This window comes from Hyla sarda, chromosome 12, assembly GCF_029499605.1.
Source record: "Hyla sarda isolate aHylSar1 chromosome 12, aHylSar1.hap1, whole genome shotgun sequence".
In the NCBI taxonomy this organism is placed as follows: Eukaryota; Metazoa; Chordata; class Amphibia; order Anura; family Hylidae; genus Hyla; species Hyla sarda.
The window spans coordinates 62197166-62205750 of NC_079200.1; positions in this window are offsets into that span (position 1 = coordinate 62197166).

Sequence of the window (8585 nt, forward strand, 5' to 3'; positions counted from 1 at the left end):
AACCCACAACTTACTGTTCCTTTGTTGTGTCTGAGGCCTCGTTCACATGGTGGAATTTCTGCAGCAACAGAATTTCCATGCAGAATTTTGCCGCCAACCTCCACTTGAAAATTCCCTTGCTGGGATTCTGCTTCACCATGCACGCTGCAGAATTTTAGCACCAGAAACATCTTGCATGGAAAATCTAATTGTGCCCGCCACAAAAAAATTTACATGAATATTTTTCAGCAGATTCTGCTTGGAAGTGCATGGCTGTCTAAAAAGACAACAGATTTTCGAGCAGTACTAGCGCCAACGGATGTGTAACAGATGGAATGTCCAGCCAGACATTTTGCTAATATCATGCCGTAAGAACATAGCCTAAGGGAGATGGAAAGGTAAGACTCCAGTGGGCGAAATATCAAAAATCGGATCACTGACCAGTGAAAAACATCGCCCAGTCAGATTGATTCAGATCTCTGTGGCATTATGCTGATGGAGAGGGTCAGGAGTTGGCACAAGCAGTATGAATTCATGAACCCTTCCTGTCAAGTGTGAACAGTTCCTGCTGGTGAAGGTGGTGTTATAGTGTGAGGAATAGTTCCTGGGTCCTTTGCTACCTGTACATTCAGTGGGGCAAAAAAGTATTTAGTCAGCCACCAATTGTGCAAGTTCTCCCACTTCAAAAGATGAAAGAGGCCTGTAATTTTCATCATAGGTATGCCTCAACCATAAGAGACATAATGAGAAGAAAAAATCCGTAAAATCACATTGTCTGATTTTTAACCCCTTAAAGGAAAACTGTCAGCTTGCTCACCCCGCACTAACCAGTGGTACTGGCTGGTAGTGCGGGGGATGCTGATCAGTTTGATGCTTACCGTGCTCGGATCCGCCGCGCCATTCGGCCATAATCTTCTATCTTCGGTATATGCTAATTAGGTTCTAACTTTCATGGGCCGGGCTAACTGGCACTCTGACGTCAGCGTTTTTGGCCGCAGCGCCGCCCAGCTCATCAATATTCCTCCCCTTCCGCCTCTCCCTCTTCATTACAGAGCGGGGAGAAGAGGGAGAGAAAAATCATAACTATATGCACGAAAATGAATACGTTTAAAATTGTCATCTTTTGACCCCTATAGCTTTTTTATTTTTCCACGTACGGGGCGGTATGAGGGCTCATTTTGTGTGCCGTGATCTGAAATTTTTAGCGGTTCCATTTTTTTTTGTTTAGTCTTTTTGATCGCTTTTATAATTTTTTTTAAGATATAAAAAGTGACCAAAAATATGCTATTTTGGACATTGGAATTTTTTTGCACGTACTCCATTGACCGTGCGGTTAATTAACTACATATTTTTATAGTTCAGACATTTTCCCACGTGGTGATACCACATATGTTTATTTTTATTTACACCGTTTTTTTTTTGTTTTATGGGAAAAGGGGTTGATTAGTGATTAGTGAAGGGGTTAAATGATCTTTATAAACTTTTTTTTCACACTTTTTTTTTAGCCTCTAGTGGCTATAACACTGCACAAACTGATCTTCTACACATATCACTGCAGTGCATTAACATGGCAATGATCAGTGTTATTGGCGGTCAATTGCTCAAGCCTGGATTTCCAGCTTGGAGCACTCAATCGCCGATTGGACGTGCCAGAGGCAGGTAATGGACCCTCCACTTGCGTTCTAGCTTATCGGGACATCATTTCACCGCGATGGTCCCGATCAGCACGACGGAGCTGCCGGGAGTGTATTTTTCTTACTTTAGACACGGCGATCAACTTATAACGCGTCTAAAGGGTTAATAGCAGGCGGCACAATGATTGATGCTGCACCATATTAGCCCAGGGTCCTGGCTTTCATTAGCCCCCGGGACCGACCCGCTATGACACGGGGTCACAGCGTGATCCCGTGTTATAGACCCGGCGCGCGGCGTACAGGTACGCCCTGCGTCCTCAAGAAGTTAAAGAATTTATTTGCAAATTTTGATGGAAAATAACCATTTGGTCAATAACAAAAGTTCATCTCAATACTTTGTTATATACCCTTTGTTGGCAATGACAATTAGGTCAAATGTTTTCTGTAAGTCTTCACAAGGCTTTTACACACTGTTGCTGGTATTTTGGCCCATTCCTCCATGCAGATCTCCTCTAGAGCAGGGATGTTTTGGGGTTGTCGCTGGGCAACACAGACTTTCAACTCCCTCCAAAGGTTTTCTATGGGGTTGAAATCTGGAGACTGGCTAGGCCACTCCAGGACCTTGAAATGCTTCTTACGAAGCCACTCCTTCATTGCCCGGTCAGTGTGTTTGGGGTCATTGTCATGCTGAAAGACCAAGTCACGTTTTATTTGCAATGCCCTTGCTGATGGAAGGAGGTTTTCACTCAAAATCTCAGGATACATGGCCCCATTCATTCTTTCCTTTCCACGGATCAGTCGTCCTGATCCCTTTGCTGAAAAACAGCCCCAAAGCATGATTTCCACTCCCCATGCTTCACAATAGGTATGGTGTTCTTTGGATGCAACTCAGCATTCTTTCTCCTTCAAACACGACAAGTTGAATATTTACCAAAAAGTTCTACTTTGGTTTCATCTGACCATATGACATTCTACCAATCCTCTTCTGTATCATCCAAATGCTCTCTAGCAAACTTCAGACGGGCCCGGACATGTACTGGCTTAAGCAGGGGGACACGTCTGGCACTGCATGATTTCAGTCCCTGGCGACGTAGTGTGTTACTGATTGTAGCCTTTGTAACATTAGTCCCAGCTCTTCACAGGTCATTCACTAGGTCCCCCTGTGTGGTTCTGGGATTTTTGCTCACTGTTCTTGTGATCATTTTGACACAACGGGGTGAGATCTTGCGTGGAGCCCCAGATCGAGGGAGATTATCAGTGGTCTTGTATGTCTTTCAATTTCTAATAATTGCTCTTCACACCAAACTGCTTGCCTATTGCAGATTCTCTTCCCAGTCTGGTGCAGGTGTACCTATTTTGTTTCTGGTGTACTTCGACAGCTCTTTGTCTTGGCCATAGTGGAGTTTGGAGTGTGACTGTTTGAGGTTGTGGACAGGTGTCTTTTATACTGATAACAAGTTCAAACAGGTGTCATTAATACAGGTAACAAGTGGAGGACAGAGGAGACTCTTAAAGAAGAAGTTACAGGTCTGAGAGCCAGAAATCTTTCTTGTTTGTAGGTGAACAAATACTTATTTTCCACCATGATTTGCAAATAAATTCTTTAAAAATAAGACAATGTGATTTTATGGATTTTTTTTCTCATTCTGTCTCTCATAGTTGAGGTTAAAATGACAGGCCTCTCATCTTTTTAAGTGGGAGAACTTGGGTGGTTGACTAAATATTTTTTACCCCACTGTGGAGGTTTGGACTGTAGTTTTTATCTAAGCATTGTGGCCGACCAAGTTCATCCCTTCAAGGCATCTGTTTCTCCTATGTCATGGCTTGGCTCCAGAAACATGAAATCAAGTTTACCTTGCTTCCTCTGCCTTCACAGTCCCCAGATCTTACTCTTATAGAGATCTCTGGAAGAGGTAGAACAGGCTGTTCGGAGCATGTCAGGACCTCCAAGACAACTACAAGAAGCGATCCTGTCCACATAAGCTGAAATTTCTGCAAAACAATTTCATTGCCTGGTGGAATCTATACCACGATGAAGTCGCTGTGGTTCTGAGGACTAAATAAGGGACAACTTGCTTACTAGATAAAATGGGGACAGCGGGAATTCAAAAGTTATTCAGTGTGTGTATAGAGTATATGTCAGTGTTTCCAAACCAGGGTGCCTCCAGATATTGCAAATCTACAACTTCCAGCATGCCCTCACATTTGAAAGCTGTATATATATGTACCCCAAGAAAAACAGACAGGGATAGCATACTACTGTCATAGTAATTGAGTGAAGTGTCAAAAATAATGAATGAAACCCCAAAACAAGGGGTATTCCAGGAATCAACTGGCTCCAGAAAGTTAAACAGATTTTTAAATTACTTCTATTAAAAAATCTTAATCCTTTCAATAGTTATCAGCTGCTGAAGTTGAGTTGTTGTTTTCTGTCTGGCAACAGTGCTCTCTGTGACATCTCTGCTTGTCTCGGGAACTGCACAGAGTAGAAGAGGTTTGTAATGGGGATTTGCTTCTAAATTGAGAGGTTCCTGAGACAGGTGTCATCAGAGAGCACTTAGACAGAAAAGAACAACTCAACTTCAGAAGCTCATAAGTACTAAAAGGATTAAGATTTTTTTATTAGAAGTAATTTACAAATCTGTTTAACTTTCTGGAGCCAGTTGATACATATATAAAAAAAATTCCTGGATAACCCCTTTAAACACAAAAATGAATCAAAAAGTACATAATCTTTATTAAACATGATGCAACAATATATAAAATCAAGTTAAAAAAATGTATGGCACCAGTAACTACCTCTATGAATTACATGACATGATAAGGTGTATTCAATCAACAAGGTCAAAACATTATATATACATATAGATATGCAGGGATATGCAGAGTCGATGTCTCTCAGTAAACAATATGGTATAATGAACAGGCAATATAGAACAATGGTATATGTTATATATACTTTAAGGGTATAGTTGGATAGCTTTGTCCAGCATTACATTGCAATAAGTACAATAACAAACCCATGCGCTGTTCCTATATAATACTTCTATTCTCTTAGGTTGCATTCACATAACGTTTTGTAGTTATGGTGACCGGATCCAGCTGTGAAACGTGAATTATCATATCCCAGCCAGACCCGGCCCCCATCTCATTCATTTGAATGAGCCGACCGGAGTCACAAAGTCACAGTTTTCTGGCCGGACTAAAAACCAAATGAATGAGATGCGGGCCGGGTCCAGCTGGGATGGGGAGATCCCGGTTTTCACATTTCCCAGCCGGATCTGGTCACCGTAACTACAAACAGTTATGTGCATGCAGCCTTATACAGCAGAGATATCAGGCCCAGGGTATAAAATCTCAACATCCTTTAGAATTAAGCCACCAGCTATCTGTCATCCCCATAGATATAAAGCTAAGATGAGGCACAGGTTCTCTTCTCTGATCTAACATACAAAGTATCCTCTGCATGTATCTTAGCATCCAACCAGAACATAGTGATCTACTGACATCTAGAGGAAAATTGCAGTTAGGCTGCATTCCCACTGTTTGCTGCCTACGGCTGCGGGACCAACGCATCTTCTCATTCACTTTAACCCCTTAAGGACCAAGCCCATTTTAACCTTAAAGGGATACTACCGTGGAAAACTTTTTTTTTTTTTTTTTTTTATATCAACTGGTGGCAGAAAGTTAAACAGATTTGTAAATCACTTCTATTAAAAAAAATCTTAATCCTTCCAGTACTCTTTATGGGCTGTATACTAAAAAGAAACCCAAAAAGAAATGCATTTCCTGTGATGTCCTGACCACAGTGCTCTCTGCTGACCTATGCTGTCCATTTTAGGAACTGTCCAGAGCAGCATATGTTTGCTATGGGGATTTTCTCCTGTTCCTAAAATAGACAGCAGAGGTCAGCAGAGAGCACTGTGGTCAGGACATCACAGGAAATGCATTTCTTTTTTGGATTTCTCTTTAGTATACAGCCCCTAAAAAGTACTGGAAGGATTAAGATTTTTTTAATAGAAGTGATTTACAAATCTATTTAACTTTCTAGCACCAGTTGCTTAAAAAAAAAAAAAAAAAAGTTTTCCACGGTAGTACCCCTTTAACCTCTTAAGGACCCATGACGTATGCATACGTCATGGGTCCCGGTCCTGCGATATAACGCGGGGTCACACGGTGACCCCGCATCATATCGCGGCGGGCCCGGCGTCATAGTGAAGCCGGGACCCTCCTCTAATAGCGCGCGGCACTGATCGCTGTGCCGCGCGCTATTAACCCTTTAGCTGCGCGCTCAAAGCTGAGCCGCGCGGCTAAAAACAAAAGTAAAAGTGCCCGGCTAGCTCAGGGAGCTGTTCAGGATCGCCGCGGTATAATCGCGGCATCCCGAACAGCTGTAGCACAGGAGGAGGTCTTCTTACCTTCTCCTGTGCTGTCCGATCGCCGAATGAATGCTTCAAGCCTGAGATCCAGGCTTGAGCATTCAATCGCCGTAAACACTGATTGATCCATTCCTATGGCGATGGATCAATCAGTGTAAAAGATCAGTAAATGCAATGTTATAGCCCCTTATGGGAGCTATAATGTTGCATAAGAAAAGTGTAAAAAAATCATTAACCCTTTCAATTATCCCTTCCCCTAATGAAAGTTTAAATCACCCGGCATTTCCAAAAATAAAAAAAACATTATGTAAATAATAATAAAAATAAACATATGTAGTATCGCCGCGTGCGGAAATGTCCGATTTATAAAAATATACTGCTTTTTAAACCGCTCGTTCAATGGCGTACGAGCAAAAAAATTTCAAAGTCCAAAATAGCGCATTTTTGATCACTTTTTATACCACAAAAAAGTGAATAAAAAGTGATCAAAAAGTCTGATCAGAACAAAAATGGTACCACTAAAAACTTCATATGACGGCGCAAAAAATGAGTCCTCAAAGCGCCCTGAACACAGAAAAATAAAAAAGTTATAGGGGTCAAAAGATGACCATTTTAAACGTATAAATTTTCCTTCATGTATTCATGATTTTTTTCGGAAGTGATACAAATTCAAACCTATACAAGTAGGGTACCATTTTAACCGTATCGAACTCGCTCTGTGCAGTAATGACAGCGGGGTGCCACAGCGGCAATCCCGGGGGTCCCCAGCAGCGGGACCGTGGCGATCTGACATCTTATCCCCTATCCTTTGGATAGGGCATAAGATGTCTAGGAGTGGAGTACCCCTTTAAGGACGTAGGATGTATATGTATGTCCTGTGCCTGATTCTGCAATATAAAGTGCACTCAGGAGCTGGGCCAGCTTCATACCCCGTGGGTCCTGATTGCTATCAGCAACCAATAGCCACATGCCAGACATTGCCAATTAAGCCAATGTCCGGCCTTAACCCCTTATATGCTGCGATCAAAGTATATTGCAGCATTTAAAATGGGAGAAATCAATTTGCAGTAGCTCAGTGGAGCTGATCGAGACACCTGCGGAAAAATCACAAGGTCCCGATCAGCTGAGATCAGTGTTCCAATGCTCCAGAAAGCCATGATATTGTTCAATGCTGGTCTATGGAAAAGCATTGTTCAGTGTTAGAAACCTAAAGATTGCAGATAATAGTCTAAAAAAATTGTAAAAAAAAAAAAAAAAAAGGGTAAAAAAAATAATAATTTAGAAATGTGAAATAATCCCTTCCCTAATAAAATTTTTAATGACCACCTTTTCCCATTTTTTAAATAAAATAATGTAAACAAAAATAAGCATGAACATATGTGGTATCACTGCGTGCTTAAATGTCCAAACTATTAAAATATAACATTAGTTAAACCGCATGGTCAATGGCGTAAACAAAAAAAATACCAAAGTCTATAATTAAGTATTTTTGGTCACTTTTATACCAGGAAAAAAGCAATCAAAAAGTCCCATCAAAACAAAAATAGTAACAATAAAATATACAGATCACAATGCAAAAAAAAATATCCCTCACAGTTCCCGGTATACAGAAAAATGAAAGATTTATAGGGTCAGAAGAGGACAATTTTAAGTATACTCCTTTTCGTACAAAATTTTTTATTTTTTTAAAAGTAGTAAAATAAATGAGGATGATTGCCAATTGCCCCATGACAGAGGAAAAATTCCTTCCTGACTCCAATATGGCATCAGAATAAATTTCTGGATCAACGTTGTATCCAAATAAATCTAGGATCTGTCACTTGTAATACTATATTTTCCAGAAAAATATTCAGGCCCCCTTGAACTTGTTTATTGAATCAGACATCACAACATCATGTGGCAGAGAGTTTGATTGTCTCACTGCTCTTACAGTAAAAAATCTGTGATGATGGTGAAAACCTCTTTCCTCTAGGCCTAAAAGATGTGTCAGGGTTAGGCTAAGTTTCCCCTTGTGTTTTTTTCTTGCGTTTTTATGTGTGAAAAAAACGCCAGAAAAAACGCCATTGCAAATTACTTGCGTCTGGCGTTTTTTCATTTGAGTGGAAATTGCATTTTTGGCCCCTTTGGTGTTTTTTTCAAAATTTGTTGGGTACCAATTGACCGGATTGCGGCAGCCAATCACTGCTCTCAGAGGAAAATATGATTATAAGAGTGAGTGGCCGGGCGGAGTACAGAACAGAGATGCGAGTGCAGAAGAAAGCCGCTCTGCATCTCAGGGATGAAGGATGATCGCAACGGGTGTCAGGTGTGACAACCACTGTGATCTGTCCTTAACTGCAGGTACTACTGCTCTGAATATAAAGCACACTCTGCTCCATGCTGGGAGCTGTAGTACCTGCATTTATAGACAGAGCGCAGCGAGTGTCACTCCTGACACCCGATGTGATCCTCCTGTATAATGTATAGATGCGGGTGGCCGCTCTTCTCTGGTCCCCTGCACTGCCGTATATATACACCTATTCATATTTCCCAGAGAAATTGTGAAGTGTGAACAGAGTTGTGATTGGCTGGAACCATCTGGCCAATCACTGCT